Source organism: Loxodonta africana, chromosome 18 (assembly GCF_030014295.1).
Source record: "Loxodonta africana isolate mLoxAfr1 chromosome 18, mLoxAfr1.hap2, whole genome shotgun sequence".
NCBI lineage: Eukaryota > Metazoa > Chordata > Mammalia > Proboscidea > Elephantidae > Loxodonta > Loxodonta africana.
The window spans coordinates 81,695,087-81,707,594 of record NC_087359.1 but is presented as its reverse complement, the minus strand read 5'-3'; positions in this window follow the sequence as shown (position 1 = coordinate 81,707,594).

Sequence of the window (12,508 nt, the reverse complement as noted above, 5' to 3'; positions counted from 1 at the left end):
TCCTGAGAAGCCGCGCCCATGTAAGCCGCTTTTCTGAGCACTGGGCTGAGTGTCAGTGGTCTGCTCTCCTTTTGCTGTCAACACTTGAATACAGAAACTCTGATCGCCTCTGAGATTAACCAGCTCCTCCTCTCTCTCTTCCTCCCCAGCTTTTTCTGGCAGCAGCTTGGCAAGGTTTACTAGGACAGTGTAGCTCCTACCCCTACACCAGCCAAGACCTTGAGAAAGAAGGCACAGAGCCACCCAAGGGCATGGCCAGGGGAGCTTACCAAAGTAGGGTCCTCTGGAGACAAGGGGGAGGGGGCAGGGCAAAAGTAGGGGATGAAAGAGTCTGACAGGTCCAGACATGGAGCCCCTGTGCCCCTTGGCCCTTGGCCATCTGTGCTGCAAGTGCCTCTGCCTCTTTTCCCCTCTTTTCTGCAAAACCAAGAACCCAGACTGGGGTGCTCAAAGCTCCCAGTAATGTGCAATTTCCCCTCTGTGGCTGCCCCTCTGCAGACTAATTCCTGAACCTCAAATCGTTCACCTGCTTCCTGTTCAGCTCTGTCCTCTACATGTGTACTGCAGGCCAGAGCAGCACAGCAGGGCTCAAAGCTCTGTCCACCAGGGTCAGATAAGCAGGGCCTGAAATGGCCCTTTTAACTTTAAAATTTACAGTGAAGTATGGGGCCCTGCCTAAAGACATTCCACAAAGTACAAATAACATTTGCGCAGGCTCTCTCAGGGGACCCCAAACCACAGGATGTGAGGGGAAGAGGGTGCAGACACAAACTTTTTGTGGGGCATGGTTTGGATATAACAAAAGCAGACAAATATCACCACTGCCATTCTGGAAGGGTGGAGCCAACCATCTCTGGGTGGGGAGCGAGCTCCCCAGCAGAACCCAGAAAATGTATATGCTGTTTTAAACCTTAACCCTAAAGCCTCATATGGGTAGAAAGTTGGTCTTTCTTACTATGTCAGGCCTTGTGCGGAGTTCTAAGGCTACCCAGACGAACATGCTCAGTCAGAATGGAGACAAACAAAAATACCATGACTGGTCAGATCCAAACAAGATGCTAAATTAGCACAACTGCTGGCCACTCCCCAAGATAGGGAAAGGTATGAAAAATCTCCTAAGGTGATGAGTGTGGGGGGACCTCTTGGAGTTCTGCTCTTGCTTCTTCCCCGCAGTTGGCTCGAAACAAACAGTACTTGCATCTACATCTGCAATGACTCGGATCTCTGCTCCAGGCGTACTTGGGGTGAAATCAGGGCTGCCCGGACATCCCGTGTGTGTGAGATGCTGAGAAAACAGGCAGATTCGCTTTCTTCCGGCTCGTTCATCCCTCCTCCTCTGAACCCCTAAACCTAGGAAGTGACATTTTAAGGGGTGAGTCCTCCTGACACTGATTCTATCTGGAAAGCATAGTGTAAAAACTTGACTTCAGGAGGTGTTTCATAAGGTACGGGGTGATTGTTTGTGTTTTTCTGGTTCCTCTCTCTGGGGCTCCACTGGGGCCCCATGTCCTGAGCTCACTGGGGTCTGCCTAACAAAACAGAATATACCCCTGGGAGAAATAAGCTCACAGGCCAGAGTAATAAGGCATTTCAAGAGCGTTATCACAAAGGCACAAGAAAAGACATTAGATTTTTCAACAGTAATACTGGGTCAAGGAAGACAATGGTGTAGCGTTTTCAAAGTAATGAAGGAAAAGATCTTAGAACCCAGAATTTTATATCCAGCCAGACTATCATTTAAATGTGAGAATTATGATAAAAATGTTCTCAGGCATAAAAGGCCTTAGAAGGTTTACTGCGCAATGGCCCACATTAAAAATAGTTTTGGACAAAGTATATAAATTTTAATATTTACCCCTATTTTTCTAAGTTTAAACCTAACATATTTCTTTATATCACCTTATCTTCCTCTCCATGTGAAAGATCTATGACTACATTTATTAGTCCCTCTATTGTTTTAATGTTGTCTTCTTTTACATAATGGCACTGCTATTTCCCTGTTTCAAGTTTTGTTTTTTTTTTCTTTCTATCTTGACTTATTTTTGTGATTTCCCTATCTAGGTTGACATCTGATTGCTCTGTCCAGTGTTCTAGTCTTGGGTTGATATCTGGTGTTATTGATTTTGTAACCAGATAACTCCCATTAGTATTTCTTGTAGTTTAGGTTTGGTTTTTACAAATTCCCTAAACTTCTGTTTATCTGGAAATCACCTAATTTCACCTTCATATTTGAGAGATATTTTTGCTAGATATATGATTCTTGGCTGGCAATTTTTTTCCTTCATTGCTTTATATAAATCATCCCATTGTCTTCTTGCCTGCCTGGTTTCTGCCGAGCAACCCGAGCTTATTCTTATTGACTCTCCTTTGTAGGTGACTTTTCGTTTATCCATAGCTGCTCTTAAAATTCTTTATCTTTGGTTTTGGCAAGTTTGATTATAATATGTCTTGGTGGCTTTCTTTTAAGATCTATGTCATGTGGAGTTCGATAAGCATCTTGGATAGATATCTTCTCATCTTTCACTATATCAGGGAAGTTTTCTGCCAACAATTCTCTCTGCATTTTCTGTTTTCCCTCCCTGTTCTGGTACTCCAGTCACTCGTAGGTTATTTTTCTTGATAGAGTCCCACATGATTCTTAGGGTTTCTTCATTTTTTTAAAATTATTTTATCTAATTTTTCTTCACGTATATTGGTGCCAAGTGCTTTATCTTCAGTCTCACCAATTCTGCCTTCCACTTCCTCAATTCTGCTCCTCTGACTTTCTATTGAGTTGTCTAATTCTGTAATTTTATTGTTAATCCTCTGAATTCCTGATTGCTGTCTCTCTACGGATTCTTGCAGCTTATTAAATTATTCATTATGCTCTTGAATAACCTTTTTAATTTCTTTAACTGCTTTATCTGTGTGTTCCTTGGCTTGTTCTGCGTGTTGCCTGATCTCCTTCCTGATGTCTTGAAGAATTCTGTATATTAATTTTTGTATTCTGCATCCGGTAATGCCAGGAAGGCACCTTCATCCAGAAGATCCCTCGATTCCCTGTTTTGAGAGCTTGTTGAAGTGATCATGGTCTGCTTCTTTATATGATTTGATATTGACTGTTGTCTCCGAGCCATCTATAAGTTATTGTATTAGTGTGTTTGCTTACTGTATCCTAGCTTCTTACTTTGTTTTGTTTTGATATTCCCAAATAGGTTGCTTGAGTGAGCTAGCTTGATTATTTTCACCTTTGAAGCTCTAATGTCCTGTCACCAGATGGCTAGAGCTGTTACCAGGTATATGAGCCTAGGGGTCCATTCACTTTTTTTTTTTTTAATAATTTTTATTGTGTTTTAAAAGAAAGTTTACAAATCAAGTCAGTCTCTCACACAAAAACCCATATACACCTTGCTACACACTCCCAATTACTCTCCCTCTAATGAGACAGCCTGCTTTCTCCCTCCACTCTCTCTTTTTGTGTCCTTTTCACCAGCTTCTAACCCCCTCCACCCTCTCATCTCCCCTCCAGGCAGAAGATGCCAACATAGTCTCAAGTGTCCACCTGATCCAAGAAGCTCACTCCTCACCAGCATCCCTCTCCAATCCATGTCTGAAAGAGTTGGCTTTGGGAATGGTTCCTGTCCTGGCCAACAGAAGGTCTGGGGGCCATGACCACCAGGGTCCTTCTAGTCTCAGTCAGACCATTAAGTCTGATCTTATGAAAATTTGGGGTCTGCATCCCACTGCTTTCCTGCTCCCTCAGGGGCTCTCTGCTGTGTTCCCTGTCAGGGCAGTCATTGGTTGTAGCCGGGCACCATCTAGTTCTTCTGGTCTCAGGACGACTTAGTCGCTGGTTCATGTGGCCCTTTTTGCCTCTTGGGCTCATAATCACCTTGTGTCCTTCGTGTTCTTCATTCTCCTTTGATCCGGGTGGGTTGAGGCCAATTGATGCATCTTAGATGGCTGCTTGCTAGCATTTAAGACTAGGGGTCCATTCACATTTCCTGTATGGATTCAGCTCAGGTGTCCAGGTAGTTGGTCATCAAGTGTGTGGTACAGGCTCTGTCCTATAGTCTTAGGGGGGCAGGGGTGATTGGTGTAGGTACCAGTATCTGGTTGCAGCAGGGGGTCACACTCTGAACAAGGCAGGGGGCTGAAAGCCACTCCCTGAGTGTCTGGGAGGAAAGCACATCTCTGTTCCCTAGAGCACACAGGTGGGTGGGTTCTGCCGATGGACCTTGGGCACCCAATGCTTTTGGTTGTAACAACCAGGTGGTACCAGTTATCCTTGGACCCCAGTCATGGGTGGCTTGGTGAGCTGAGTGGAGTCACCAGTATTTAGGCCACTGAGGTGGGTAGGTGAGACCCCTGTTTAATAGACAAAGCAGTGTCAAACATCAAACATCCACCTCTCCACCTCACAGCTGAAACAGTTGCAGTCTGCCAATAAGGGCCTATTCTCCTGAAATAGGCCCACAGGGGTCCATGCAGGGGGAAAAGGTATTCAAAGACTATTTATGCTTGGACAGAAGCCACATCTGTCCTGAGCTCCCCAGGTTGGTGGAGCTGGCAGATTATCTTTTCTTTTCCGCAATTATGAATTTATTCCTTTTCCAAGGCTGGGAGAATGGCTCAGGTCATGCAACAGGACCTATCTCAGGCCCAGGGAAATTGACAGCCACTGAAGCCGGCTTCAGGGCAGAAGTGGGGGGAAGCAGTAAAATATATGCAAGTACTTAGCTTTTGCCAAAAGCCCCATTATTCTCTGGTTCTGGAGGTGTGAGTACACTGTGTGGCTGGCTACTTCTCCCTGAGGAAACTGCTGGCGAATGCTACCACCAGCCCACTGCAGCTGCTCCCGGAAGTGGTGCCTGAGGGTTCCTGGCAATTCAGGTCCAGCAACACCTCTCCACTTCTGAACTGTCTCTCCCTCCTCCTGCCACTCAGTCCATTTTCTAACTTTGCTTTTGAAGTCCAGGGCTTCTAGCTTGTCATAAATGTAATCTTTTCCCTTGTTTTTTGGGTCTTTGTTGTAAGAGGGTTCACCGGAAGCATCTGACTACTCTGCCATCTTGGCCCCACCTCCAAAGTATATAAATCAAAGGAGAAAAAAGTCAGGAGATACTGCAAGAGATATCTGAAAAGGTAATCATGTATAAGGTAATCAAAAACCTTATAAAGCTTACTGTTGTGTTACAAATAGCCAAGACGAAATGAAAAGAGGAAATATACCCATGAAACTCATAATTAGAGTCAGAACTAAAATAATTTTTACACAATGTGGGTTCAGAGATGGGTAGATACCAAGGGGGGACCTCTGTTCATCTGTGGGTTAGAAATATGGAAATGGATTCAGAACCCCCAGTGCACCCCCACCTACCCTTCCCCCTCACTTGGGAGGGTCCGTTCCCTCAGGTCAAGGTGAATGCTCCCCCTTCAAGCCTTCACAAAGCCTTTATAGTTGTCTCATTCTCAGGTTTGCCCTGGGTTTTCCAGGCTCACACCATTTTCTGCACCAGGTGTCATGTCAGAACTAGCTTCTTTATAGCAGACAGTGGACCCCTTGAACCTTGGGGTGTACAGGTCCCTGGGAGCTGCTAATCACCCCCAGGGTCTAGGATGGCACCTCTGTGTGAGAGAGGGAAGAAAAGTTCTGATTTCTCAGTATAATCCTCCCTTGGAAATACCCCACTTCCTTTTTCCTATTTTACTAGCCAAGCCCCAAGCCTGGATGAGCCCAACATCTGCCTTCTCTCTACTTGCATCCAAGCAGCTAAACAGTCCTGGAGGGGAGAAAAAAATCACACATCTAAGTAGACTGGTTTCATTTTAAATTCACCATCACAAAACTAAAAGGGGTCCTGAACACTGCCCTGAAATTCTACTGCATTTCTCCAAGAGGCAATGTGCTATGTTTTCTTTCCTCAACCTTCCCACCCTCCCCACTTAGTCTCACCTGTGACCTTAAGCTCATACTTCATTGAGAAAACTGTGGCCATCAGATTTTTCCACCATTGCCTGAAACCTGCCCACCTTGGACACTCTTGCCTTCTTTTCTGTAGTGATGGACAGAGACGAACTTCCCTTGTGATAACCTCTCAACCTCCTCAAGGGTTTTATCCGTGCAGTTACCCCTCCTCTGCACCATCTGTTTCTCTCTGTCAACTGGACCATTTTATTCAGCATACAAGTAGAATCTTTCTTGTGTCTTTGATCTTGGACCCTTTCAAGACCCAATTATTTTCTGATTTGAATTTTTTGTTGATACCATGTGTCTTCATTAATGGAGTCATGCCGAATCATTGAGTGTTGTTGAATTTTTGGTAGGGAGTATGGATTTTTTTTCCCCTCCAACAATCCTACCTTCTGAGGGACATAAGTGTCCCCGCTAATTCTACCCCTTCCAGAGCGACATATGGTAGCCAAAGAAAATTTTTCAAAATTTCTCTTTCTTCTACCAAAAACGCACACACCTCATACAACAGCCTGTAAAAACAGTAATTTGCAGCACACACTTGTTTTTTCAGTTTTGGTCATTAAGGTCCCTGCCTTGCGGCAGCATGCCCTATCAGTTTCCCAATGAACCTCAGACTTGGGAAAAGTGGGTGGGCAACCTTATTTCCCAAAAGTCATGAACAAACACCCTCCCTGGACGCACATCCCCCTCCCATCAGTGCTCCACTTTTCTGCTTCTCTACTAAATGAAACATCTCCAAGGGGTCTCAACTTCAATGTTTTTCCTCCTGGATTGTCTTTTAAAAAGAATAAGACATTAAACTGTAAATGTAGAGATTGTTCTATTGGAGAACGTTTTGTTTACATTTTCACCACAATTTTAAAAAAAGGAATGAGACATTACAGTTTACGGTTGTGCTTTCAGTTAAAAAATGGCAGGTTGAATATGGTTATCACTGCTTTCTCCCCAAGGCCTTCTATAATTATCATAAAAGACTAAAACAGTGTAAATCCACAAGGACAAGGGGCATGGGAGAGGAGGCTCCCAACAGGCCAGCAGTGCTTTGCCTGGACAGTGGACGGCCTTTCAGAGCTCACTCAGTGAAGCGGAGAAGCTGAAACCTGAGTGCCCTGGGGGCCCAAGCACAGGTGAGAGCCAGGATGAACTCCTGCTGGAGGGTGGGGAGAGTGAAAACTTGCCTTTGAAACTTCCGAAACCTTGGCATCACCCTTGAGGGGATGCTCAGACAAACCCCACGTACGTGTCTGGCTTTTTGGTACCAGACTTTTGAAAAAAGCCTCTACCATGAAAGGCGGATACCAGCAAAAACAAATGGGGGGGTGGGGTGGGGAAGGAACTGGAGCAAAAGGAGGCAACTCAGGGAAATGAATGAAGCTGATGCAGGCGTCCCCTCCACCCCCAGCTCTCTGGTCACCACCCACTTTCAGGCAGTGCTCAGCCAGGAGGACTTCCAGGTCTGGAGAGGACTTGGCAAACAGCTTTTCTCTTCAGTGAGAGGTTTCTTAGTAACAACGCAGGCCCCCAAGCCCTGGGAAAGGGTCTCACACTCCAACCTAAATCTCTCTCCATTACTTACGTGATAAAATCTAAATTTCTTCGAGTGGTATTTCTGAGATTTTCTAACTCTTGTTCTGAACTCCTGCCACTGGTTCTTCAGCCAACTTGTTGGCCCAGCCCCTCCTTCCCCTTCCAGGTCTGCATGACCCCCAGGTAGTGGTTGCAAACTTTGCTCAATGTCTGGGGGTGGGGAGTGGTAGGGTCAGACAGGGCCAAGGGGAACTGAAGCAAGAGCAAGAAATACCAACCCTTAAAAGAAGCTAGGCACAAAAGGCTACACACTGTAGGATTCCATTTTTGTGACATTCTAGAAATGGCACAGTTACAGGGAGGAACTCAGATCAGTGGTTGTCAGAGACTGAGGGTGGGAGAGGGGAGGGCAAAGGGGCGCCAGAGCACGTTTCGGAGTGATGAAAATGCTCTCTATCTTGATTGTCAGAATACCTCGAACTGTACGACTAACGGGTATGTTAAAGGGTGTGGACTGCACCGCAGTAAATCTGACTTAAAAAATTATGTATACGAGAAGGTAAAGAGAGACAGGATAGTATAGTGTGTAGGACTCAGACCACCAGGGTTCAAATTCCACCTCTGTCACTTTCACATTTCGCTATAATCTAGGGGAAGCAAGTTCATCTTTCTGACTCTGCTTCCTCCTCTCTGCAAAGAGGATAACAACAAATCTACTTCCTAGGGCTGTTGCAATGATTTAAAAAGAAAACTTTAGCGCCCGGCTTCCTCCAGCTCTGTCAAAGCTGGATGGGGTGAGGGGTCCTTGTGCTTCCACGCCCACCCTTACCCTTGGAGGGAAGGCAGATGCCACAGGCTCGGCTTGGGCACTGTCACTGTCCTTCTCCAGGACTTGGGGGGAGTGTGGGGCATGAGGAACGCGGCGCACAGATCTTAGGGGAAGCCCTGCAGTCGGCACCCCTTACCCTGGATCCTCAGGGTGGAGCTCTCCCTGCGGGCGAGAACAGCCCGCACCAGTTGTGCAAAGGACGGGGCCTCATTTGGGCGCCAAGGGGGCGGGGCGAGGCACGTGGGGGAGGGGCGCCCGTGGGCGGGGGCAGGGGCGCGCGCGTGCGGGCAGGGGCGCGCGCGGACAGGGCGGGGGCGCGCGTGCCGGGGGCAGGGGCGCGCGTGCCTGGGGCAGGAGCGCGGGTGGGTAGGATGGCTGGGCGCTCCAGGGCGCGGAGCGGGGCGTGGCGGCCTTCACTCTGCCTTTCCCACTCGGTCTTTTGGCCCATGGGTTCCCGCCTGGACCCCGTGTTCCCTGGCCCGACCTCTGGTGCAGTGGGATCAGCCTTCTGCAGCCACATAGGCTTTGATGCACCCTTGGCGCAGAGCCTGACTGTGCTGGGCCTTTCTGCTTGTCTCTGTCTCAGGCTCTGGCCGCCCGGACCCTGGGTCTCTCGGCCTCAGTCTGTGTTTCTCCTGTGTCTCCGCCCTGTGTCGCTATGACCAGCGCTTCCTCTCTCTGCTCTAACTTTACCTCGACTGAGCCTCGTTTTTTCTCTGTTCTGGGCCCCGAGATGACAGAATATCCTTCTCTCCTGGGCACGTTCTGAGCAGGGGCTATGGGAATGGGCCTAGTTCCAGCCAGATTTGGCTCAGGGCCTGACGGTGGCTACTCTGGGTCCTAGGAGAGAGTCTGACATCAGGGTCTGGCCAAGCAGTGGCCGCCGGGGCTCCCTGGGGCCGTGTGGGAAGGGCAAGCCCAGTTTCCATGAGAAGGGTAATCTCCCAGAGCTGCAGGCCATTCCCACATCAGTAGGACATTGGTACCCTTCTTCTCCAACAGGGCCTCTGAGAACCAGGACCACCTCAGCAAGCATCCATTTCTTTGCACTATGAGCCCCCTCATCTCAGGCCTCCCTCTCTCCTACTCTGAGAAGCCCGTTCAGCTGACTAAACGGGCTTACTTCTCCTTCTTTCCTGTCTGTCTCACAGACTCCATCTGGCTAGCAAACATGACCCCATCCCTTGCCCTGGGTCAAGTTTTGGGTTGGTTCAAGGAGAAGCAAAGGCCGGAGGCCCAGGCTCTGGGTTGTTCTCCTCCCTATCCCCTCACAACAGAATATTGACTGATACAGTGCTGAAAGATGAGCTCCCTAGGCTGGAAAGCGCTCAAAATATACAGTGGCTGGGACAATGGACTTGGACATACCAACAATCACCAAGATGCTGCAGGACAGGGCAGCGTTTCATTCTTTGGCATGGGGCTGCCCTGAGTCAGAGGAGACTGAACAGCAACTAACAGGAATGCACAGGCTTTAGACAGCTCTTCCACGTTTGAGTTGGAATTCTTTAAAACTCTACAAGAGATGTCAAGTTCAGTTTTAAAAGCAAATAATTAAAAATTCAAATAGTACAAAGGATACATACTGGAAAAAATTTGCCCTCCCCAGAGGCTATCTGCTATAATTTCTTGTGGTCTCTGTTTTTATTGAAATTGATTCTGAAAATATGTCCAAATAAAATAAAACAAACATACTTTTACAAAAAGTTATGACCTGTGAAATGAAACGCAGTAGAAAAGATAGAGCATGACGGCTGTTGGGGAGATTTTCCTTGCACGGAGACTGGACTGATCAAACTTTTTGAAACACGAGTCCGGTGTTATTAGGACTGAGGAAGCCTTGCTCCTTTGTGTGGTTCATTTCCAACTAAAAACGCGGGCATTTTTCCCTGCACTGATTTTTTTTAAAGATATAATTCACATACCGTACAGTTTACTAATTTAAGGTGTATGATTCAATGGTTTTTAGCATATTCACAATTGTGCAACCATCACCACGATCAACTTCAGAGCATTTTCACCATCCCAAAAGAAACCCCATACGTTTTAGCAGTCGTCCCAAATTTCCCTCAAACCCTTAGCCCTACGCAACCACTAATCTATTTTCTGTCTCCATGGATTTGCCTACTCTGGACGTTTCATATAATTGGAATTTTACAATATGTGGCTTTTTGCCTTTGGCTTCCTCTGCTCAGCATTTTTCAAGGTTACTATCTGTTGTAGCCTATATCAGTGGTGTATTCTTTCTATGGCTGAGAAATATTCCATTGTACCACTATACCAAATTTTATCTATCCATTTGATGGACATTTGGGTTATCCCAACTTTTGGCTATTATGAATAATGCTGCTGTGAAATTCATGGAAAAGTTTTGTGTGGACGTATGTTTTCATTTCTCTTGGGTCTTCTCTAGGAGCGGAATTGCTGGGTATATGGTAACTCCATGTTTAACCTTTTGAGGAAATGCCAGCCTGTTTTCCATTGGTGCAACAGTGTTTTACATTCTCACCAACAGTGCATGAGGGTTCCAATTTCTCCACACCCTCACCAACACTTGTTATTATGTCTTTCCTATTATACCATCCTAGAAGTTGTGGTTCAGTGGTAGAATTCTCGACTTCCATGAGGGAGACCCGCGTTCGAGTCCTGGCCACTTCTCCTCAAGCTCAGCCACCACTAGTCTGTCAGTGGAGGCTGGCATATTGGTTTGATACTGAAAAGGTTTCAGCAGAGCTGCCAGACTAAGACAGACTAGGAAGAAAGGCCTGGCAACCTACATCAGAAAATCAACCAATGAAAATCCTATGGCTCATAAGAGTCTGAAATCCATTGTGCATGGAGTCTCCATGAGTAGGGGATGAATTGAAGGCAGCCAACAACAGCAGAAAAGGAGCCCCGGTGGCAGAGTGGTTAAAAGCACTCGGCTGCTAACCGAGAGGTTGGTGGTGAAAACCCACTAGCCGCTCCACGGGAGAAAGATGTGGCAGCTGCTTCTGTAAAGATTTACAGTCTTGGAAACCCTATAGGGCAGTTCTACTCTGTCCTGTAGGGGTGCTGTGAGTTAGAATTGAACCCACGGCAGTGGATTTGGCTCTTTTTTTTTTTTTTTAGCAATAGCAGAGGTTGTGAAGTGGTATCTCTTTGCGGTCTCTCTGATGGCGAATCCTCTGAGGACTCTTTCTAAGCTGCATTTGCAGTGAGGGTTACCCACCCAATTGTTATGTCACCTGACATGGTGATGCCTCTGAAGACCCAAAGGGCCTGCACTTCCTCCTCAGTTCTTCCGTAATAGCACAGGAACGCCCTTTGTGTGGTGCTTACGGTTAGCTACCCGGCCATTCAAAACCTTCTTGAGTGCTGACAGAGCCGGGCACTTTCCTGGGTGCTAGGGATATGGCAGGAAAGCAAGATCTCTCCTCAAGGAGAGCATGGTGGGTGAGGGCATGACTCTGGGTTTGAATCCTTACTTTGTCACCTCCCAGCTATGTGGCCTCGTGCAAGGTGTCTAACCTTGCCCTGCCTGTTTCCTCCTCTATGAAATAAGGTTGGTCTGTGAGTTCAATGAAGTATTCCATGTGAAGCATTTAGGACAGTGTCTGGGACATACTGAGTGCTCAGTAGATGTGTGTTACTGTTAAAGGTGAAGCCAGGCAATTAAATAAAGGCGCTAATGGCTAATGAGTTATGATGGGAGAAGTGCGAAGTGTCATGGGAACACATAGTGGGGACCCCCAACCAAGACCAGGGTCTAGGAAAGGCTACCCAGAGGGTCATGTTTAAACTCGGAGGTGGGGGATGAGCAGGAGCTGCCTGCAGCAAGGGCAAGTATGTAATGTGCGTGTGCGTGTGTGTGCACGTGAGGGGAATGTTCCTGGCAGCGGAAACAGCTTGTGCAAAGGCTTGGAGGCAAGAGAGGAGAGCATGGCATATGTGAGACTGGAAGGTATTCAGTAAGTCTAGAGTAGCACTGTCCAACAGAGCTTCCTGCAATGACAGAAAAAGTTCGATATCTGTGCTGTCCAAAATGGTAGCCACTAGCCGCATGGGACTATTGGCCATTTGAAATGTGTTTAACTTGGTTTAATTGTGATTGATTTAAATTTACATAGCCTCTGTGGCTGGTGAGTTGCCATATTGGACAGCACAGGTCTAGAATGTGAAGTGCAAGACAGAAGTTGCCATGTGAGATGAAGATG